The following is a 21640-nucleotide window of genomic DNA, read 5'->3' as shown; positions in this document are numbered from 1 at the left end:
AAATATGACATCAAAAACACAAAATGTGGGGAGGGAAGAAAAAAATGTAGATCTTTTAGAATGTGTTTGAACTCAAAGGACTGCTTGTTTAAAACTAATAGATATAGTTATAAGTCAACATATATGAACCCCATGGTAACCACAGGTTAAAAACACACAACAGATATTCAAAAACAAGAATAAAAAAGGAACATAAGCATACCACTAAAGAAAATCATTAAACCATAAGCAAAGAAACTAAAAGAAGAAAAGAACAGGGAAGAACTACAAAAAACAACTGGAAAACAAGTAATAAAATGGCAATAAGTACATACCTATGACTAATTAATTTAAATATCAATGGACTAAATGCTCCAATCAAAAGACATAGGGTGGCTGATTAAATTAAAAAAACAAGACCCATCTATACACTGCTTATAAAGACTCATTTCAGAACTAAAGTACACAGGCTGAAAGTGAGGGGAAACAGATATTTCATGCAAATGGAAAAGATAAGAAAGCGGGGGTAGCAGTACTCATATCAGACAAAACAGACTTTAAAACAAAGTCTATAACAAAAGACAAAGAAGGGCATTATCAATGATAAAGGGATCAATACAAGAAGAGAATATTACACTCATTAACACTTATGCACTCAATACAGGAGCACCTAAATATATAAAGCAAATATTAAGAGACATTAAAGGGAGAAATTGACAATAATGCAATAATTGTAGGGGACTTTAACACCCCACATACATCAATGGACAAATCATTCAGACAGAAAATCAATAAGGCAATAGTGGTCTTAAATGACAACATATACCAGTTGGACAAAATACATATTTACAGGACATTCCATCCAAAAATAGCAGAATACACATTCTTTTCAAGTACATGTGAACATTCTCCAGGAGATATCACACCCTAGGCCACAAAACAAGTCTAAACCACTTTAAGCAGATAGAAATTATATCAAGCATTTTTTCTGACCACAATGGTATGACACTACAAATCAATTATAGGAAGAAAAATGGGTAAAGCATTAACATGTGAAGACTAAACAACATGTTGCTATAAAACCAGTGGGTCAATGAAGAAATCAAAAATAAAATCAGAAAATACCTCGAGACAAATGAAAATGGAAACAGAACTTTCTAAAATCTATGGGATGCAGCAAAAGAAGTGGTAAGGGGGAAGTTTATAGTGATTCAGGCCTTCCTCAAGAAACAAGAAAAGTCTCAAATAACCAACCCAAACTTCTGTCTAAAGGAATTAGAAAAAGAGGAATAAACAAAGCCCAAAGTCAGCAGAAGGAAAGAAATAATAAATATCAGAAAGGAAATAAATAAAATCAAGACAAAACAAAAAGCAATAGAAAAGATCAATGAAACCAAGAGCTGGTTTTTTGAAAAAATAAACAAAATTGATAAATCTTTAGCTGAGCTCAGCAAGAAAAAAAGAGAGGACCCAAATAAACAAAACAAGAAATGAAAGAGGAGAAATAACAACCAAAGAGATACAAAAAAAAAAAATTGTAAGAGAATACTATGAACAGTTATATGTCAATAAATTGGACAACCTAGAAGAAATGGAAAATTTCTAGAAATATCCAACCTTCTAAGACTGAATCAGGAAAAAATACATAATCTGAACATACCGATCACTAGTAGTGAAACTGAATTTGTAATTTAAAAAAACAAAAGTCTAGGACTGGATGGCTTCAAAGGGGAATTCTACCAAACATATAAAGAAGACGGACTTGCCTGGTGGTCCAGTGGTCAAGACTCTGTGCTTCCACTGCAAGGGGCACAGGTGAAATCCCTGGTCTGGGAACTAGGATCCTGCATGCCACACGGCACAGCAAAAAATATATATACATATATACAAAGAAGAGCTAATGCTTATCCTTCTCAGACTATTCCAAAAAATTGAAGAGTAGGGAACACTCCTAGCTTCATTCTACAAGGCCGCCATTATCCTGATACCAAAACCAAATAAAGACACTACAAAACAAGAGAATTACAAGCCAATATCTTCGATGAATATAGATGCTCAACAAAATATTAGCAAAGTGAATTCAACAATATATAAAATGGATTGGGACTTCCCTGGTGGCACAGTGGTTAAGAATCTGCTTGCCAGTGCAGGGGACATGGGTTTGATCCCTGGTCCGGGAAGATCCCACATGCTGCAGAGTAACTAAGCCTGTGTGCCAAAACTACTGAGCCTGCACTCTAGAGTCCACGAGCCACAGCTACTGAGCCCTCGAGCCACAACTACTGAACACTGTGTGCCTAGAACCCGTGCTCTAAACAAGAGAAGCCACCGCAATGAGAAGCCCTCACGCAGCAGCAAAGACCCAACGCAGCCAAAAATAAATAAATAAAAATTTTAAATAAATAAATAAATAAAATGTATCATGTGGGTTATTCTAGAGATGCAAGTATGGTTCAATATTCCCTAATTAATCGATGTGATACACCACATTAACAAATAGAAGGATAAAAACCACATGATCATCTCAATAGACACAGAAAAAGCATTTGACAAAATTCAACAACTACTCATGATAAAAACTCTCATCAAAGTTAGTATAGAGGGAACATATCTCAACATAATAAAGGCCGTTTATGACAAACCCACACCTAACACCATACTCAACAATGAAAAACTAAAAGCTTCTCCTCTAAAATTAGGAACATGATAAGGATGCCCACTCTCACCACTTCTATTTAAAATAGTATAGGAAGTCCTAGCCACAGCAATCACACAAGAAAAAGAAACAAAAAGCATCCAAACTGGAAGGTAAGAAGTAAAATTGTCACTATTTGCAGACGACATGATACTATACATAGAAAACCCTAAAGTCCCCACCAAAAAACTATTAGAACTAATAAATGAATTCAGTGAAGTTGTAGGATACAAGATTAATATAGAAAAATCGGTTGCTTTTCTATACACTAATAATAAAATATCAAAAAGAGAAAGTAGAAAAACAATCTTGTTTAAAATTGCATCCAAAAAATTTTAAATACTCAGGAATAAACTTAACCAAGGAGGTAAAAGAACTATACTCTGAAAACTAAAAAACACTGATGAAGGAATTTGAAAGTGATACAAAGAAACGGAAAGATATCCCATGTTCTTGGATTGGAAGGATTAATATTGCCAAATGTTACCCAAAGCAATAGACAGATTTAACACAATCCCTATCTAAATACCAATTACATTTTTCACAGAACTAGAACAAATAATCCTAAAATCTATATGAAACTGCAAAAGACCCTAAATTGCTAAAGCAATCCTGAGAAGAAAGAACAAAGCTGGTGGCATCATGCTTCCTGATTTCAGACTATACTACAAAATTATAGTAACCAACAACATGGTAATGGCACAAAAACAGACACATAGATCAGTGAAACAGAACAGAGAGCCCAGAAATAAACCAATGCACCTATGGTCAATTAACCTATGACAAAGGAGGAAAGAATACACAACAAGGAAAAGACAATCTCTTCAATAAGCAGCATTCCATGTAAAAGAATGAAATTAGAACATTTTCTCATACCATGTACAAAAATAAACTCAAAATGGATTAAAGATCTAAATGTATAACTGGAAATCATAAAACTCCTAGAAGAAAACATAGGCAGAATACTCTCTGACATAAATTTTAGCAATATTTTTTTGGATCTGTCTCCTAAGTCAAAGGAAACAAAAGCATAAATAAACAAATGGGGTCTAATTAAGCTTAAAAACTTTTGCACAGCAGAGGAAACCGCTGGCAAAATGAAAAGACACCTACTGAATGGGAAAAAATATTTGCAACTGATATGACTGATAAAGGGTTAATATCCAAAATATATAGACAGCTCATACAACTCGATATCAAGAAAACAAACAATCCAATTAAAAAATGGGCCAAAGACCTGAATCGACTTTTTTCCAATAGACATTTTTTTCATGTCTTAACAGGCACATGAAAAAATGCTCAACATTGCTAATCATCAGAGAAATGCAAATCAAAACCACAAGGAGATATCATCAAATGGCTATCATCAAAACTCTACAAATAACAAGTTGTGGCAAAGATGTGGACAAAAGGGAACCCTAAGCACACTGTTGGTAGAATTGTAAATTGTTGCAGCCACTATGGAAAACAGTATGGAAATTCCTCAAAAAAACCTAAAAAACAGAACTACCATATGGTCCAGCAATTCCACTGCTAACGTATATCTGAAGAAAACAAATACACTAATTTGAAAAGATACATGCACTCCAATGCTCACAGCAACATTATTTACAATAGCCAAGATATGGAAGCAACCTAAGTACCCATCAACAGATGAATGGATAAAGATGTGGCATATATATGCAATGGAATATTACTCAGTCATAAAAAAATGAAATTCTGCCATTTGCAACAACATGGATGGACCTAGAGAGTATTATGTTTAGTGAAATAAGTCAGAGAAAGACAAATACTCTGTTATCATTTATATATGGAATCTAAAAAATAAAACAAACAAATGTGTATAACAAAACAGAAACAGATGCACAGATATAGAGAACAAACTAGTGGTTAACAGTGAGGAAAGGGAAGGGGGGACAGGAGAGTTAGGGATATGGGAATACGAGACAAAAATTATTCTGTATAAAATAAGTAAGCAACGAGGATATACTGTACAGCATAGGGAAATACAACCATTATTTTGTAATAACTTTATATGGATTATAATCTATAAAAATATTGAATCACTGAAAAAAAGACAAGAAAATAATGAATATGGAACTTACCTATGAAGACTCTAATATGACATTGTGAGGGCTTCCATTAGTGACCAAAAGCATATATATAGGTCAGGATTTTCTCTTTCTTCTATATTACTTTTCCCATACCACATAACTTTCAAATCACAAGTTAGGACTGAACTGTTTAAGGTTCAAAATTAGTGCTGAAATTTAGGTTGCCTACTAATTTTTGGTTGTCCCTTCAATAGTAAACTCAAGATCATATACAAGAGAAAAAAAAACTAAATACCTAAACTGAAGTCATACTGTGTCAGGAATTTTGACTTACAGCATTAATTTAATCTTCACAATCATCCAGCCTGGAAAGTATTATTATCCCCATTGTCTAGAAGAGGAATTTCAGGCTAGGAGAAGTTAAGGAATCAGTCAAAAATACATGGGTATTAGGTGACAGAAGCAAGAGTCTCCTCCAACCACTCCCCTTCTCCAGTAGTTTTAAATTTTACATTTCAAAATAGAAATATCTTTTTTTCTGATGACATGATCATTGTAAAAATTAAAAGCATTCAAAGTTAAAGGATCACCTCTCTGTCAATTTACACACATACATAAAAACATACACTCACACCTCCAAAACTACCATACAGCAATCATGGCAGCTTCCCTCTAGTATCGCTGACTGTTAAATTCTTTTCATTTTTATTGAGCTGTAGTCAAATCTGCTCACTAAGACTACGCAGATAAATAACATTTTCCTTCTATGTTGAAAGTTTTTCCAATATTGTATTTGAAAACAATTCTCATGCCCCAACTTAGAACATTTTTTCATTAGGTTTAACATGCCCAGTTCCTTCAACTCTCTCTCGCAAATGAAAGCATTTCCAGATCTATAATTTTCCTAGATTACTTCCTGGAATTGAACATAATATTCCAGATATAGATTGATCAGCTGCAGAATATATAATTCTCTTAATTTGGACACTCCATTTTAAAGCACTTTCTTGAGCATATGACTTTAAGATTAAAATCTAAGTGTTCATTTACTTTCTGGGCATCTATATAAATTTTTTTACTTTTAATGAGTTTATAGCCAACTGAAAACCCTAAGCAATTTTGCCAGATCTTCTTCTTTCTATATTTAAACATTGTTTGTCTTAATCTAAGTGTGTATCCTCTATATTAACTGAATCAGTTCTATGATCTATTATATTAGTTATCCCTTCCAGGTTATGTCATTTCCAATTGAACCCATTCACCTCCTATGTCTTCAAGTCACTAATAAAATGTCAATCAGGTCAGGACAAAATTCACAGCCCTGAAATTTGTCACTCAAAACACCCTTCCAACTCGATATCAATCCATTAATCAACTGCTTTGTGTACCATGCAATGGTGCAATAGATAAAAATCGCTCATGGTATTGGTATTTTGAATTATCTTAAATTCCCCATATTTTAAACAATGATTGTAGCATAAAATGTTATAAAATTATACACTGGTTGTAATCAAAATGACACATGGGCCATCATTTTTTTGTTCCTAGACATGTATTTATTACAGAGTATATTAGAAAAATTATCACTGGTACTTTATAGAAACCTGTGTCCTTACAGCTATTTTATTTTAGGATGAGGTTAAGTTTAAATAAAAAAAATCAGGTGACAAAGAAAAATGTTAGGTATATAAAAGTAGACATAGTATGTGAACATGGAGAAAAACATAAAGGTACTAAGCAAATGACTAAAAGTAGAGAAACTCTGGCATAGAGTTTTATAGTTTTCAATACACAAATACATCATCTGATCCACATAAAACCACAATAGAGAGGACATGAGGGGCATCATCAAATGCCTTACAGAATATACAGCCATTATTCTCAGTCAATAAGTTTCAAGAAACATAGGAAAAGAGTTTCACACAATTTTAACTTGTCCTAAGTAAACATTTACAGGTTCCTAGGAATCAACATCTGCCTCTAATTCTCTATGCAAGTAGGCAAGGTTAAAATATAACAGAAATACATTTAAATAAAAATAATTTTCAGTATTTTTCCTAAAGTGCTCTCAAGCCATCTGTCTAATAATCTGCTCTACAATTGTGTATGGCCTAAAGCTTGTGAGTCTATGATTTCTAGGTATGCTTTTATACCAACTGTAAAAATCAGGACATTGCCTATCTCCAGTCTTTTGACACTTCTACTATCCAAATTTCCTCCAAGATACCTGGCAATAGTTCCTAAATCGTAGATGGATTTTTTTCTTTTTTTTTTTGCTACTCTAGCATGCATGTATTTCATCTGACCCTAGGGACTTGAATTAATTTAGACCATCTGCATGCTCTCACCAATCAGTCAATAAATATTTTGAACATTCACTAAGTGTTGAGCAATACATTTAAAATTGTTTCCCCTGGGGAACTCACACAGGGAAGAAAGATATGTAAATAAATACATATTTATTTCAACATAAGTGCTGCAACAGAAATATGTACAGAATGCCACGTGTATACAGAGGAAAAACTATCCACCTGCGCATGGCTTTTAAAAGGTGGAGATATGTGAGTTCAGTCTCAAAGACTGTCCATGAACTTCCCAGGCAAACAGGGGCATTCAAACAAAAGGATTAGTAAGTCTAATATTCAGGAAACACTAAGAAGTTCGGCAAAGCTGGAGCTCAAAAAGCATAATGGAATAGACAGATGAGATGAAAGAAAAGCTCAAAACATACCATGAAGGGCATTACGTGCCATCGTAAGAAGTCTGAACTTAATTCTATAAATTACAGAGAACCAAAAAATTTTTTAAGCATGGAATAAGATTTATTTTTAGAGAAATAATTGGTGGGAGTAAAGAAGCTGTCTTCTTTACTTAATTGGAGGGTGAGAGGAGAAAATGTATGCCAAGCAGCAGCAAGAATTTTTAAGGAGGCTGCTGAGATAATGCAGGAAACATTGAGGGCCAGAATCAAGGTGCTGTCCTATGCTATTTGAGCTTTCAATTTCTCATCAACATGTTCTTCTTCCAATTTAATAATTAGTTTTGATAGAAGAGGTGAAAACTATATGGGGGACTAATTCTACTATTTCTCCATCACCTATTAATGTTAGAATTTTCCCCAAGTGAGAATTATCTACCACCTTCTTTTATTCTATTTATTCTAAATAGAATTACAAATATTTACATTTATTCTAAAAATATGCAAAAAGTTTTAAACAATCAAAAGCTAATATTTTGTTAGAATTTTCTATATGCTTCAGATTATTCTAGGCTTTTATCTTTCCTGACACTATTATTACAGGTTTCTGCTACCCTTCTCTTTGAATTTGACTATATATATGTGGTAAAATTTGCTAGATTCTATCCCCCACCTGCCATATGTTTCTGCCTCCATCTAATTTACTAATAGACCTCCCAGATTCTAGGCAGAAATGCATATATCCACACTAGAATTTGGATTTCCCAGCCTTCACTATAGCTAGGTGTGACCATCTGACTAATTTTGGCCAAGGGAAATAAAAGGAACTAGTATGTGCAACTTAAGAGTATCCTTATAGTATGGAGACATGCCCTTCTTCCCTTCCTCCTTCTCGATGGCTGAAATATAGAAGTGATGGCTGGAGCTGGGACGGCTATATTAGACCATGAGGTGACCTTGAAAATAATGTCTACATGCGGCAGAACCACAAAAAAGCCTGGGTCCATGAGAACATTATAGAGCACAGACACTGGGTCAGTCCTGGACTACCCACCAACAGATTTTAACCGAAAAGAGAAATGAATTTCTACCCTGTTTAAGCTACTATAACTTTAAGTTCCTAGCAGCCAAACCTAATCCCTAAGTGATAGGTATCTCTTCTTTTAAATTTTAATCTCTTCCATCTTCTTTTTAAAGATAATAAAGTGCAAGTAGAAGATAAGGTAAAAACATCAATGGCACCCTTCCTTCATATCACACAATTCTTGTGTATCACATAAGTTTATTTGGTGCATTTTTTTTCTTCCTTCACTGGAGTAATCTCAAAGTGTAAAGTTAACGTGTCATTTGAAGGCCTATCATTATTACCAAGCTGTCATTTCTTTTATTTTTTTCTTCCAGTTTTATTGAGATATAATTGACATACAGCACTGTATAAGTTTGAGATGTACAACATAATGCTTTGATTCACATACATCATGAATGATTATCATAATAAATTTAGTGAGCATTCATCATCTCATATAGAAACAAAATTAAAGAAATAGAAAAAAAAATTTTCCTTGTGATGAGAACGCTTAGGATTCACTCTCTTAACAACTTTTATATATAACATACAGCAGTGCTAATTATATTTATCATGTTGTACATTATATCCTTAGTACTTATTTATCATAACAGGAAGTTTATACCTTTTGACTGCCTTCATCCAATTTCCCCACCCCCCATTTCTCCTCCCACTTCTGGTAACCACAAATCTGATCTCTTTTTCTATGAGTTTGTTTGTTCATTTGTTTATTTTTGAAGTATAATTGACCTACAATACTGTTAGTTCCTATTACACAACATAGTGATTCAATATTTCTATACATTTCAAAATGGTCACCATCATAGGTATAGTTCCAATCTGTCACCATACGAAGATATTACATAATTATTTACTATATTCCCCCCACTGTACATTTCACACCCATGACTCATTTATTTTGCAACTGGAAATTTGTACCTCTTAATCTCCCTCACCTATTTCATTCCTCCTCCTGCTCCTCTTCCCTCTGGCAACCACCTGATTGTTCTGTGTATTTATAACTCTGTTTCTGCTTTGTTACATTTATTTATTTGTCTTGTTTTTTAGATTCCACATATAAGTGAAATCGTATAGCATTTGTCTTTTTCTGTCTTACCTATTTCAGTTAGTGTAATACCCTCTAGATCCCTCCTTGCTGTTTCATGTGGCAAGATTTGATTCTTTTTATGGCTGAGTAATATTCCATTTTATATATATATATATATATATGTGTGTGTGTGTGTGCATGTATGTGTGTGTGTGTATATATATATATCTCACATCTTCTTTATCCATTAATTTATTGATGGGCACTTATGTTGCTTCCATATCTTGGCTATTGCAAATAATGCCCTAATGAACATAGGGGTGCATATACCTTTTTGAATTAGCGTTTTTGTTTTCTTTGAATAAATACCCAGAAATGGAATTGCTAGATTGTATGGTAGTTCTATTTTTAATTTTTTGAGGACACCCCATACTGTTTTCCATAGTAGCTGCACCAATTTACATTCCCACTAACAGTATACAGGGCTTCCCTTTTCTCTACATCCTTACCAATACTTGTTATTTGTTGCCTTTTTGATAATAGCCATTCTGACAGGTGTGAGGTAATATCTCACTGTAGTTTTGATTTGCATTTCCCTGAAGATTAGTGATGTTGGGCATCTTTTTATGTGCCTGTTGGTTATCTGTATGCCTCCTCTGGAAAAATGTCTATTCAGATCAACTGCTCATTTTTTAATCATGTTTTTTGGTTTTGGTGTTTTGTTTTTGTTTTTGCTGTGGAGTTGTATGAGTTCTCTGTATGTATTGGATATTAACCCTTTATTAGATATACTGTTTGCAAATATCTTTGCCCATTCAGTAGGTGGCCTTTTCATTTTGCTGAGAGTTTCCTTAGCTGTGCAAAATTTTTTTAGTTTGATGTAGTCCCAGTTGTTTATTTTTGCTTTTCTTTCCCTTGCCTAGGGAGACATATCCAAAAAAATATTACTACAACCAATGTCAAAGAATATACTGCCTATGTTTTCTTCTGGAAGTTTTAAGGTTTCAGATCTTACATTTAAGTCTTTAATCCACTTTGAATTTATTTTTGTGCATGGTGTGAGAGAATTGTCCAGTTTGATTCTTTTGCAGGTAGCTGTCTAGTTTTCCCAATCTCATTTATTGAGAAGGCTGTCTTTTCTCCACTGTATACTCTTGCCTCCTTTGTCATAGGTTAATTGACCATAAGTGTGTGGGTTTATTTCTGGTCTCTATATTCTGTTCCATTGATCTATGTGTCTTTTTCTGTGCCAGTACCATACGGTTTTGATTACTGTAGCTTTGTAGTATAGTTTGAAATCAGGGAGCATGACACCTCCAGCTTTGATCTTTCTCAATACTGTTTTGGCTATTCTGGGTCTTTGGTTGCAATTCTTTCTTTTAAATTCACTGGTCAAGGAAATCCACTTATCTTTTCTAAAAACTAAGAAATCTAAATTCTTAGAAAGATATTTCTAAATTCAGACTGCCTGGATTCAAATCTGGCTCTACTACTAAATTTTTGTGTGATGTTTGGAAAATTACTTAACCTTTCTAAGCCTCAGTTTCTTCATCTGTAAAACTGGGATAAGAGTTGTGAGAATTAAATGAGATATTCAATATAAAACACTACAGTGTCTTGTATATTAGTAACTCTTCAATAAATAAGAACTATCACTACTTAGCATGACGTAGTGGTCCAGACATTCCCTCATTCCCTTTCTCTTTGGCTTTACAAACTCCAAAATGACACGGTCCCTGTTATCCATGGTCTTTCACACTTTCACACTTCAAGCAGTTTTCTCTCACTGATCAGATTATGCTCAGACTACAGGTTTATTTCACTGCTTCCTCAACTTTTTGAAAAACAAAAAAATTCAAAGCACACTACCATTCTTTTGACTTCTTTGAACAAAGTGCGTCTTTATGCCATTTCATTATTCTAATTCTAAACCGCATCCCACCTTAATCTCAAGATAATAACTACATCCTTGTCTTAACATTCCAAGTTCACTTACTTCATTACTTATGGAGACATATAAGGCCAAAAGTGTTATTAATGACCCTCTTCCTTATGTTCTCCAGTGAAAATGCATCTTTTCCACTATTGATCTGTCAGTGTTAGACCTGATATCCTGTATATTATTTGGATTTAAAATTTTTGATAAAAATTATCTCTATCTCTATTTCAACTCCTTTTAAATTTGAGTTGAAAACTCTTTGAAAACTCTGCAGGTTTTCTTCCAGATTTTGTAAGATATATTCCAAGCTTCTCCAGGTTCCCAATTAGTCTGGAAAACCCATTTCTATCCCATGATACTATATATTCAGTCAGCTATTCACTTGTAATAGCTCCTTTTTTTTTCACCATTTGAGTTCTCTGGGATTCCAAAGTCACTTAACAACCATTCTATGTTTCTTTTGATGGCTTTGCTAATCACCAAAAGTGAGTAATTGTGAGCAGTTTCAAGGTCTTTCAGGTTTTCTATCTTCTTGGTAAATTTTCATGTAGCTATAGCCATACCCATCTTTAACAAAGAGTAAATAAACATTCACCATTAAGACTCTGCTTCCTAGGTCATTATTATAGGCTTTCTTAAACATATTAACTCCCCTGAATTTTTAATGCCAATTTTTAAAGATGAAAACAATTTCAATGAGGCTTCCAGCTGCAGAGCTAATAAGTAATTTAACCATAATTAAAAAGCAGTGCTCTTTTTGCTACACCACAGTATCATAGAACTTAAACTCCTGACCCCAAACTCTTAAAATCTAGTTAGAGACTAAAAGTAATACATATATAATAATATAATAAACTTTAAGACTATAAATTATATTATGCTAAGTTGTAAAAATCATTATGAACTAAATAAGGTCAGTACTAAAATATGAACACAATACTAGGAAAAAGAGATTTGCACAGCTTAAAGAGATTAGGAATGATTTCATGAAGAAGTTGAAATGTTAACTGTGAATTTAAGAATGGTCAGCATTAAATAGGCAATAGCTTAGGGGAAGGTTTTCCAATAAAGTTAAGGCATATACTAGGAATATCCATGACACATTCCTCAGAGAGTGACTACACCAGCCTAACAGAGAAGGAGGCATGTTTTATCACCAATGTTGTTTTCTAAGTAGAAATGACTCAAGTATGGTGGACCTTGAGTGTCAGACATCGGAGTAAGCAGGGCACAGCAGTGTTTCCCTAACTGAAACTCTACAGGCATAGCCCCAGTAGTCCACAAGGTTTTCCACAAGAACTTTTTTTTTTTAATGGGGTCGTACCACGTGGCATGCAGATCTTAGTTCCCCGACCAGAGATCAAATGCGGGCCCCCGCAGTGAAAGCGTCAGTCCTAACCACTGGACCACCAGAGAATTCCCTCCAAAAGAATTTTAAAATTTTGTGTTTTCATTTATTTGATTGTCTAAGTAAAGATTTATAATTGATAGATTTATCCCTATGACTACCTCAATACCAAGTACTGACAAGAGATTTCAGTACCCACATCTTGTATGTATGTGATTATATTGTTGCTAACTACTTTAACTATTGAGGTTTCCTGAGAACAAAACAGAACCTGATTCAAGACATAAATTATATATTCACATGAAACAAGGTCAAAATGGTGTCACAGAGTAGTGTATGAATAAAGGTTCTGAGACAACTCAAGTGGGAAAAAAATGACATCACAAAGTGACATAGGCATAGCAAATGCAAAAAAAAAATCTATAAAACCAATACTATATTCACATGGTGACAGAGTTTGGTTTCAGCAAAACATTATATGTCTTATTAAATTTTGCTAATTGAAATTTTGCTGAATTTTGAGCTTCATTTATATTAAATATATAAATTTGTTTTTATGCTTGTACAAGAACTACAAATATAAGAGGATTATATATAATTTTCTATTTATTTTAATTTAATAAAAAGTAGGGCTTCCCTGGTGGCACAGTGGTTGAGAGTCCACCTGCCGATGCAGGGGACACGGGTTTGTGCCCCAGTCCGGGAAGATCCCGCATGCTGCGAAGCGGCTGGGCCCGTGAGCCATGGCTGCTTAGCCTGTGCTTCCGGAGCCTGTGCTCCACAGTGGGAGAGGCCACAACAGTTAGAGGGCTGTTTACTGCAAAAAAAAAAAAAAAAAAAAAAATTTAAGTCAGCATTGGACATCTATGAAAAAATTTCTTGTCTTTAAAAAGTGGTCTACCTAAGGGACTAGGAAGATTATATATCTTGATCTGAATGGTAGTTACCTGGATGAACAGATATTTACAAATCCCTTGAACTGAACACAATATTTGTGTTTCACTTTAACTCCATTATACCTCAATGAAAAAGTGAAAAAATGAAACTCAAATAAACAAATAAATAAAAGTAGTTTGTATATTTCTTGAGTTTGAGGAAACACTGGTACCAAAGCTTTAGAACAGACAGATTTAGCTCCTGTTGCAATTCTGCCACTTACCAGCTGAGTAACCTGAGACAGACTTCTTAACCAGTACAAACTCCATTTTCTCCATCTGTAAAATGAGGATAATAACAGATCCTTGCAAGATGTTGTGAGGGTTATAGGGAAATTTTGCAGGTAAAATACAAAACAATAGACCTAATATATAATGGTGCTCACTAAACAATAGTGATAAAGGAAGGAAGGGAGGAAAGGAGGGAGAGGGAAGCAAGCAGGCTTTGGCTTAACATGATACACACATGCATACATGTATAGTCACACACAACCACGTACACATGATTTTGAAGGTTTTGAGCAAAGGTGGAAGATGATGAAAGCAGTCCTTTAAAAACTGCAATCTGACAGTGTTATTAAGGAAAAGTTAAGAGTAGAAACCAGAGTGTAGGAGGTCTACTAAAATTTATCATAACTTTCAGTAACCAAATTGCATAAATCAGTAAATTGCATATCCTGCAGTGAGCTTTTTAGAGAGCTTCAAAAACTATTCTGTCTATCTGGATTTTCCTTCAAGCTTCAAAAAGCATTTAAGTACCTATTTGCTGCAGAAGTAATAAAAATGGTAATGATTCTGCTTTCCCAGGAACTTATGAGCTAAATGAATAGATACATTAAACAAATCAATAAAGTAGAAAAATTACATACTCATTTTAGATTCAAGTAAAAAAAATAATGGCTATGGACTTTAAAAACTCAGGATATCCATTGTCAACACTGCTCAGATGCCAAAAGTGGTATTATGGGGGTGTGGGGGGCAGGGTTATATTTCAGATAAGGTGGTCAGCAAAGGTCTCTCTGAGAAGATGACATCCACATAGAAGTAGATGAAGAAGCTAGCCAAATGGATGTTCGGAGGAAGAACATTCCAGGCATATGGAAAGAATTAAGCCTGCTGTGTTCAAGGAAAAGGAAGGAGCAGAATGAGCTAAAGAAAAGGAATAGCAGAAAAATGGTATCAAAGGAATAGTGAGGGACAGATCAAGGGGAACAAACAGATCACGATAAGAACACTGAATTTAATTCTAAATGAGATGAGAAACCATTGGAGAATTCTTAGCAAAGGAGTAACCTAATCTAACTTGAGTTTTTCAAAGGATTACTCTGGCTGCTGTTTTGAGAAGGAACTGTAGGGAAAAAGGACAGAGGTGGGGAGAACATTTGGTAAGGGGATTCATATAAGTAGAGAGCACACTGGCTTTCTTCTCTTCTCTCAGTGGAAGAGCCCTTAGAGAACCACTCTTAAGGACTGGGAGAACCTTAGAGAAGGAGAGACAAACATCTCACTTCCAGGGGTGGGGTTTTGCTGAACCACAAAATCCAGAGGCCCATCTTGATGTGACCACCAAGGCTGGAACTCTGAGAGAGTGAACCTGATATGTGGCCCCTAGCATTTTGGGAGTATTTGAGAACAGGAAGATGTATACTTGCCTCCCACCTGAAGATAATAAGGTGTCTGGAGCTACCCATGATGGCAGCAAAGAGAGAAGGAAGCAAAGGGGAAACAGCCTACACTTCCCTACTGTTGAAACAAGGATGTGAGTTCCTGTGGGCCAATGGGAGACCACAGAAGATAACCAGGCTCAAGCTACTCCTCATAAACTAATTTTCTGCTAGATAGAGAAACCCAGGAGAAAGAGGGAGAAGGTATACCCCTACGGACAGGGACTGAGGTTGGGTCATAAGAGCTCAGCTTGAATACGCTCGTTGCACAGCAGCTTCTTTATTAGGGGGCACCTACAGCCAGATTACATGTAAGATTTTTCACTTTTTCCCATACTCTCCCTTTTTCACTTTTTCCTATACTCATGTTCCTCTCACCATCTACCCTCAAGGTAACAGAAAAGGTAGGAAAGGAGTAAAAAATAAAGAGATCTAGTGAAAGAAGAGGTTCTGCCCCCACGTTTCCTTATTTCATGAACCCTAACCTCTGCTATACTGCTCCATAAGTATGTTGGAAAAAAATCATACCCAGAGAATTGTCTTCAGGGCCATTACTTCTCATTTCTCATTATAACCTAACTTACATTATAAGGACTCAAGGTAGTTTGCATAATACTTATAGACAACATGATAGCCAATTCAGAAATGAACTTTTTTCTAAACAGAACATATAGAAAGAAGGTCATTCCTGTCTTCCATCTAAATGTTACTGTCTTTATTTGATTTTGACAGAAATTCATCTGCAGCTGCTTGCATAAAGTATAACAATGATCTGTTTGTACCTGTGGGGAGACAAAAAATGAGGCTTTAGAGTTTCAGTTACTCAGTATCCATGTACAGAGTCATATAAATAAATGATAGATGGATAAATGATATATGAAGAATACATAAATGATAGAGGATATTGATGATTATAGTATAGATTAAAATATATTACTTGAATGAATGTAGAATAATTCATTCAACAAGTACTTAACTGAGTATTTACTATGTGGTAGGCACTGAGTATTCAGTGGATTCCTTACAATCCAAAGAGAGAGGTAGGTATTTTAAAAGTATACAATTCTGAACTCAGATACATGCTATAAAGCAAAAGAATAAGATGTAGTGATGGAGAACTCTTTACATTTGGGGCACAGGGGAAACTTCTCTGAGCAAATGACATTTAAGCTGATAACTAAAGGAAAAAAAGGAACCAGCAGATGAAGAGTTGGAGCAAAGGCCCTGATGTGGAAAAGAATTTGGAGTTTGCCAGAAATTTAAAGAGAGCCAGTATGACAGGAATTTAGAATAGTGAACAACAGCATAAGATAAATTTAGATGGAAGGTCGAGCATGTACCTTATGGACTTGAGACTTGTTAGACTTTCCTAAGCACTTGTTTGAATTTTATTCCAAGCGTAATGAGAAAACTTTGATGGGTTTAAACTTTGAAGACCCACATTTAAAAAGATCACCTGGGCTGAGGGCAGTGTGGGAGAATGGATTGAATAAGAGGCAAAATAGAGAAACGTGAGGAGATTATTGCAAAAGATACTGATGTCTTGAATTAGATGGTAGCAGTGAAAGTGAAGAAAACTAAGCCCCTTTTCCTTATGATTCTACTTGCTTGTGAGGGATAAGCTCATGACAGCTTTAACTGCCACTTCTATGCTGATGACTCCCAAGTCTATCTCCCTGGATGCAACTTCTTTCCTTAAACTCACAACACTGCCAGTGCCTCCCCATATCCAATTGCTTAATGGACACTTCCTTTCAGATAGCACAAATTCAAATGGAATTCTTCAACTTCCCCTCCAAACCTGCTGCCTTCGTGACTTCTCATCATTCTCCCCGTCACTTGGAATCAAAACTTTGGCATCACCTTTGATGTCTGTCTCCCTTTCTCTCCATCTCCCATGCCCAGGATACTGAAGCATTAAGTATACATGCTCTGGAGTCATAATACTTAGGCCAATGGATTGGAACAGACAGGACATTTACCTGGTACATAGTTGCCATTGCTATGCTCTAGATTGCACATTATATTGCAGGAATTTTTTAAAATTTCAACTCCTGTATGCCCTGGAACGTGTGGGAATCCTAGCTGATCACACAGCAGTTTCAGGTACAGTCTGTCCACATCAAATAAACACAGCAACACTAAGAGAATGGATATCTGATCCTCCTTGGTTATGTTGAGAGGAAAACTATTATTTCCTAAGTTGACTACAGTTTTCTCAATGAATAGTATGCAGATTACCACAGTCCTTCTTACACTGCAAAACAGTCATATAAATAGTGAACTTGCTGGCCCTGAAGGAAGATGACCTATTTTTCGGTTTTGGTTTTTCAAGAAAATCTAAAAACCAACCCAGCTAGAGTTAGAACTGAAGGTTCAGAAAGGACTGACAGAGTCTTGGTAGTTATAAGTGAGAAAGGGTGAGATCACCAAGGAAGAGCACTCTGAGAGAGACTAACCAATGATTAAACACAGTACCTGCACATAGTAGAGAGGAGGAGGAAATAGAATCCATGAAGGATTCAGAGCAGCAAAGGTCAGACAGGAAGCTAATGATCCTTCCAGACCCACTCTCCACCTGCTCTGTGGGGAAAGAGGTATACATATGAACCTATATGGTTAATATCTATGAACTCTCTTTTCCTCCTGGTTTGTTAGGTACAGTTAATGGGATGTGCACCAGCAAAGATACATCAAAAGAGAGAGAGGTTGAGGTATTTATCCCTCTGAAAGGCTTCTATGGACTGGACTTTCACCCTCAACTAAATGCCACAGCTCCTTATAGCAGCAGGCCATTGTTATGACACCCAGATTTTTGTACTACCTCCCTACATCCTGCCCCTATACTTTATAAATTGCCACCTTATGAAATGAGAGTAACTATGAAAAAAAGGAAAATTTGAATTACATGCTTAAAAAGCTAGTTGTTCTTTTGTTGGGTGTGGCAAGAAGAGGTCCCCTGTAGACATCCTTATCCCTATCCTGGTTTCTTTTTGGGGGCTGATTAAATAGTGTTTACACCTATTTGAGCTGACTCCAAGGAAGCAAGCAAGGACCTGACTACGTCATCTCAGGAAAGAGTTCTACTCATGTCTAAAATAATTGGGGGATGAGGAGTGGAGTGGAAGAGTGGCAAAGAATCACCAAGGGGGCCAACCTTCTTTTACTATTTTGAGAGACATGAGATTTTCAAGCTCAGCAAGCCTCCCATTCTGCAGTAAACCTAATTAAAGTAAACAGAATTTTAAAATGAACCAAACCCAGTTAGGCAGTAGGAGCTAACATTCCTCTTCAATTATTATATGAGGTCACATCTCACAGTTGTGTACTGGACACCTTCTCCTTTATCCGTCTTCCCATTCACTGCCCTTCTCAGAGTACTCAAGAACAGAGAGACCCCAGACCATCGATGGTCTGAGCCAGTCCAAATCTTCTTAGCCAGTCTCTCTTGCCCTGTGCACAAACAGATGCTATTATACCACAAGGTCAACTCACAACATGGAGCTGAGAGATAGCAAAGGTGGCAGCTGAAGACAGAGACACACAGGGAGAGGGTCGTGCATTTTTTAATGCTAATTCTGTAGCCAGGCTGATAATTCTTGGCAGTTTATAAACTTGTGATATGACTGTTGAGACTATTGTACATCTGAAAATGGAGAATTGCTACTATCTTCATAACAAAAGAAACTGTTCCTGCCAATAATGTCATGTTTATCCTAAGAAAAGTTGTGGGTTTTGAGGGTGGGGGGTAAGGGAGATCAGATGTAGCAAATGAAATATGCTATAATTCTTATGTAAATGCTGCTAAAGGAAAGGTCTGGTAAAACTATAGTACAACTCAAACACAGATATCATAATGCATGTCAGTCTAAAAGTAGGCTGGAAAAAATTTTTTGATGTTTTTTAAAATATAACTTATGGTACATTCAAGGGATGCATCTGAAGGCTTGGAAATCTATATAATGTTTGTTAGATAATTCATAATAATTATAATGTATATATAATAATATTAACACACCTCTTTCAGAAATGGAAAGATTTTGTAATAAATATAATGACATGGAAGAACTGAATATAAAAATAAACTAAATTTCATAAATGTATATAAAATGTTTCACCTCTCAAATACTTTTTTCTTTTTACTTCTTATGTCCATTCTTAAAACTCTACCATGTATAAGTTCCTAAAGGTGAAATCTATATTTATCACTCGATAAAAATGGAAATAATTAAAAGGTGATCAGAAAAAAATGTTAACTACTTGGGAATTAAGATTCATGCTTAATTGACAAAGGATTAATCTCCAAAATATACAAGCATCTCATGCAGCTCAATATCACAAAAATAAACAGCCCAATCCAAAATTGGGCAGAAGACCTAAATGACATTTCTCCAAGAAGACATACAGATGGCCAACAAATACATGAAAATATGCTCAACATCACTAATCATTAGAGAAATGCAAATCAAAACCACAATGAGGTATCACCTCACACCAGTCAGAATGGCCATCATCAAAAAATCCACAAACGGGCTTCCCTGGTGGCACAGTGGTTGAGAGTCCACCTGCCGATGCAGGGGACACGGGTTCGTGTCCTGGTCTGGGAAGATCCCACATGCCGCAGAGCAGCTAGGCCCGTGAGCCATGGCTGCTGAGCCTGCGCGTCCGGAGCCTGTGCTCCGCAACGGGAGAGGCCGCAGCAGTGAGAGGCCCGCATACCGAAAAAAAAAAAAAAAAAAATCTACAAACAAATGCTGGAGAGGGTGTGGAGAAAAGGGAACCCTCTTTCACTGATGGTGGGAATGTAAATTGATACAGCAACTATGGAGAACAGTATGGCGGTTCCTTAAAAAACTAAAAATAGAACTACCACATGACCCAGCAATCCCACTACTGGGCATATACCCTGAGAAAACCATAATTCAAAAAGAGTCATGTTTCACAATGTTCATTACAGCACTATTTACAATTGCCAGCACATGGAAGCAACCTAAATGTCCATCAACAGATGATGGATAGGGCTTCCCTGGTGGCGCAGTGGTTGAGAGTCCGCCTGCCGATGCAGGGTTTGTGCCCCGGTCCGGGAAGATCCCACATGCCGCGGAGAGCCTGGGCCCATGAGCAATGGCCGCTGAGCCTGCACGTCCAGAGCCTGTGCTCCGCAACGGGAGAGGCCACAACAGTGAGAAGGCTGTTTACCACACACACAAAAAAAAAACAGATGATGGATAAAGAAGATGTGATACATATACACAATGGAATATTACTCAGCCATAAAAAGAAACAAAATTGAGTTATTTGTAGTGAGGTGGATGGACACACAATCTGTCATACAGAGTGAAGTAAGTCAGAAAGAGAAAAACAAATATATATGCTAACGCATATATATGGAATCTAAAAAAGCAGTACTGATGAAACTAGTGGCAGGGCAGGAATAAAGACGCAGATGTAGAGAACGGACTTGAGGGCACAGAGGGGGAAGGGGAAGCTGGGATGAAGTGAGAGAGTAGCACTGATGTATACACACTACCAAATGTAAAATGGATGGCTAGTGGGAAGCTGCTGCATAGCACAGGGAGATCAGCTCAATGCTTTGTGACTACCCAGAAGGATGGGATAAGGAGGGTGAGAGGGAAGCTCAAGAGGGAGGGGATATGGGGATATATGTATACATATAGCTGATTCACTTTGTCATACAGCAGAAACTAACACAACATTGTAAAGCATTTATACTCCAGTAAAGATGTGAAAAAATAAAAGATTGCATACCACACACACACAAAAAAATAATAAAGTTTATACTCCATTTAAAAAAAAAGATTCATGCTTCTAAATAACTGTTAGATCAAAGAAGAAATTAAAACTGAAAGTTTCTAGAAAGCATGGAAAGATGAACCCTTCACACTATTTATTAAGCCAATGAACATTTACTGAGAACCTGCAATGGCAAAGAAAGCACTTTGCCAAGCATGAAGGGATGTGAAGAAAAATATGACAGTCTTCCAATGTCAAGCCAGCACAGACTCTAGTGGAAATATATGCTAAGGACTGTGGGAATCCAGAAGAAATAATCATTAATTCCAACTAATCAGAATACAAAATAAAAAAAGTTGCACTTGAATAAATCACTTCTTGGGGAATGTGCTGGTTTTGGTTAGATAGCGAAAGTGAAGGGAAGCAGACATTCCATGCTGCAGGAAGGCACAAAGACACA

At 35.9% G+C, this 21640-nt stretch overlaps 1 long non-coding RNA gene across 1 annotated transcript in view; it reads right to left on the bottom strand.

Moving 5' to 3' along the window:
- Positions 1-2885: 2885 nt before the first annotated feature.
- LOC111175623 (uncharacterized) overlaps positions 2886-21640 on the bottom strand; it is a 133619-nt gene continuing 114864 nt past the window's right edge. Inside the window, exons 3-4 of the long non-coding RNA XR_016393071.1 lie at positions 13987-14041; positions 2886-13644 (exon numbers count right to left, since the gene is read on the bottom strand). This is a non-coding gene — a long non-coding RNA (uncharacterized LOC111175623). The remainder of the gene's footprint in view (positions 13645-13986; positions 14042-21640) is intronic.

Source organism: Delphinapterus leucas, chromosome 4, assembly GCF_059928025.1.
Source record: "Delphinapterus leucas isolate spDelLeu-1000000601 "Yukka" chromosome 4, BTC_Dleu_Yukka2, whole genome shotgun sequence".
In the NCBI taxonomy this organism is placed as follows: Eukaryota; Metazoa; Chordata; class Mammalia; order Artiodactyla; family Monodontidae; genus Delphinapterus; species Delphinapterus leucas.
The sequence above is the reverse complement of the archived record's forward strand: the minus strand, read 5'-3'. Positions and strand labels throughout refer to the sequence as shown.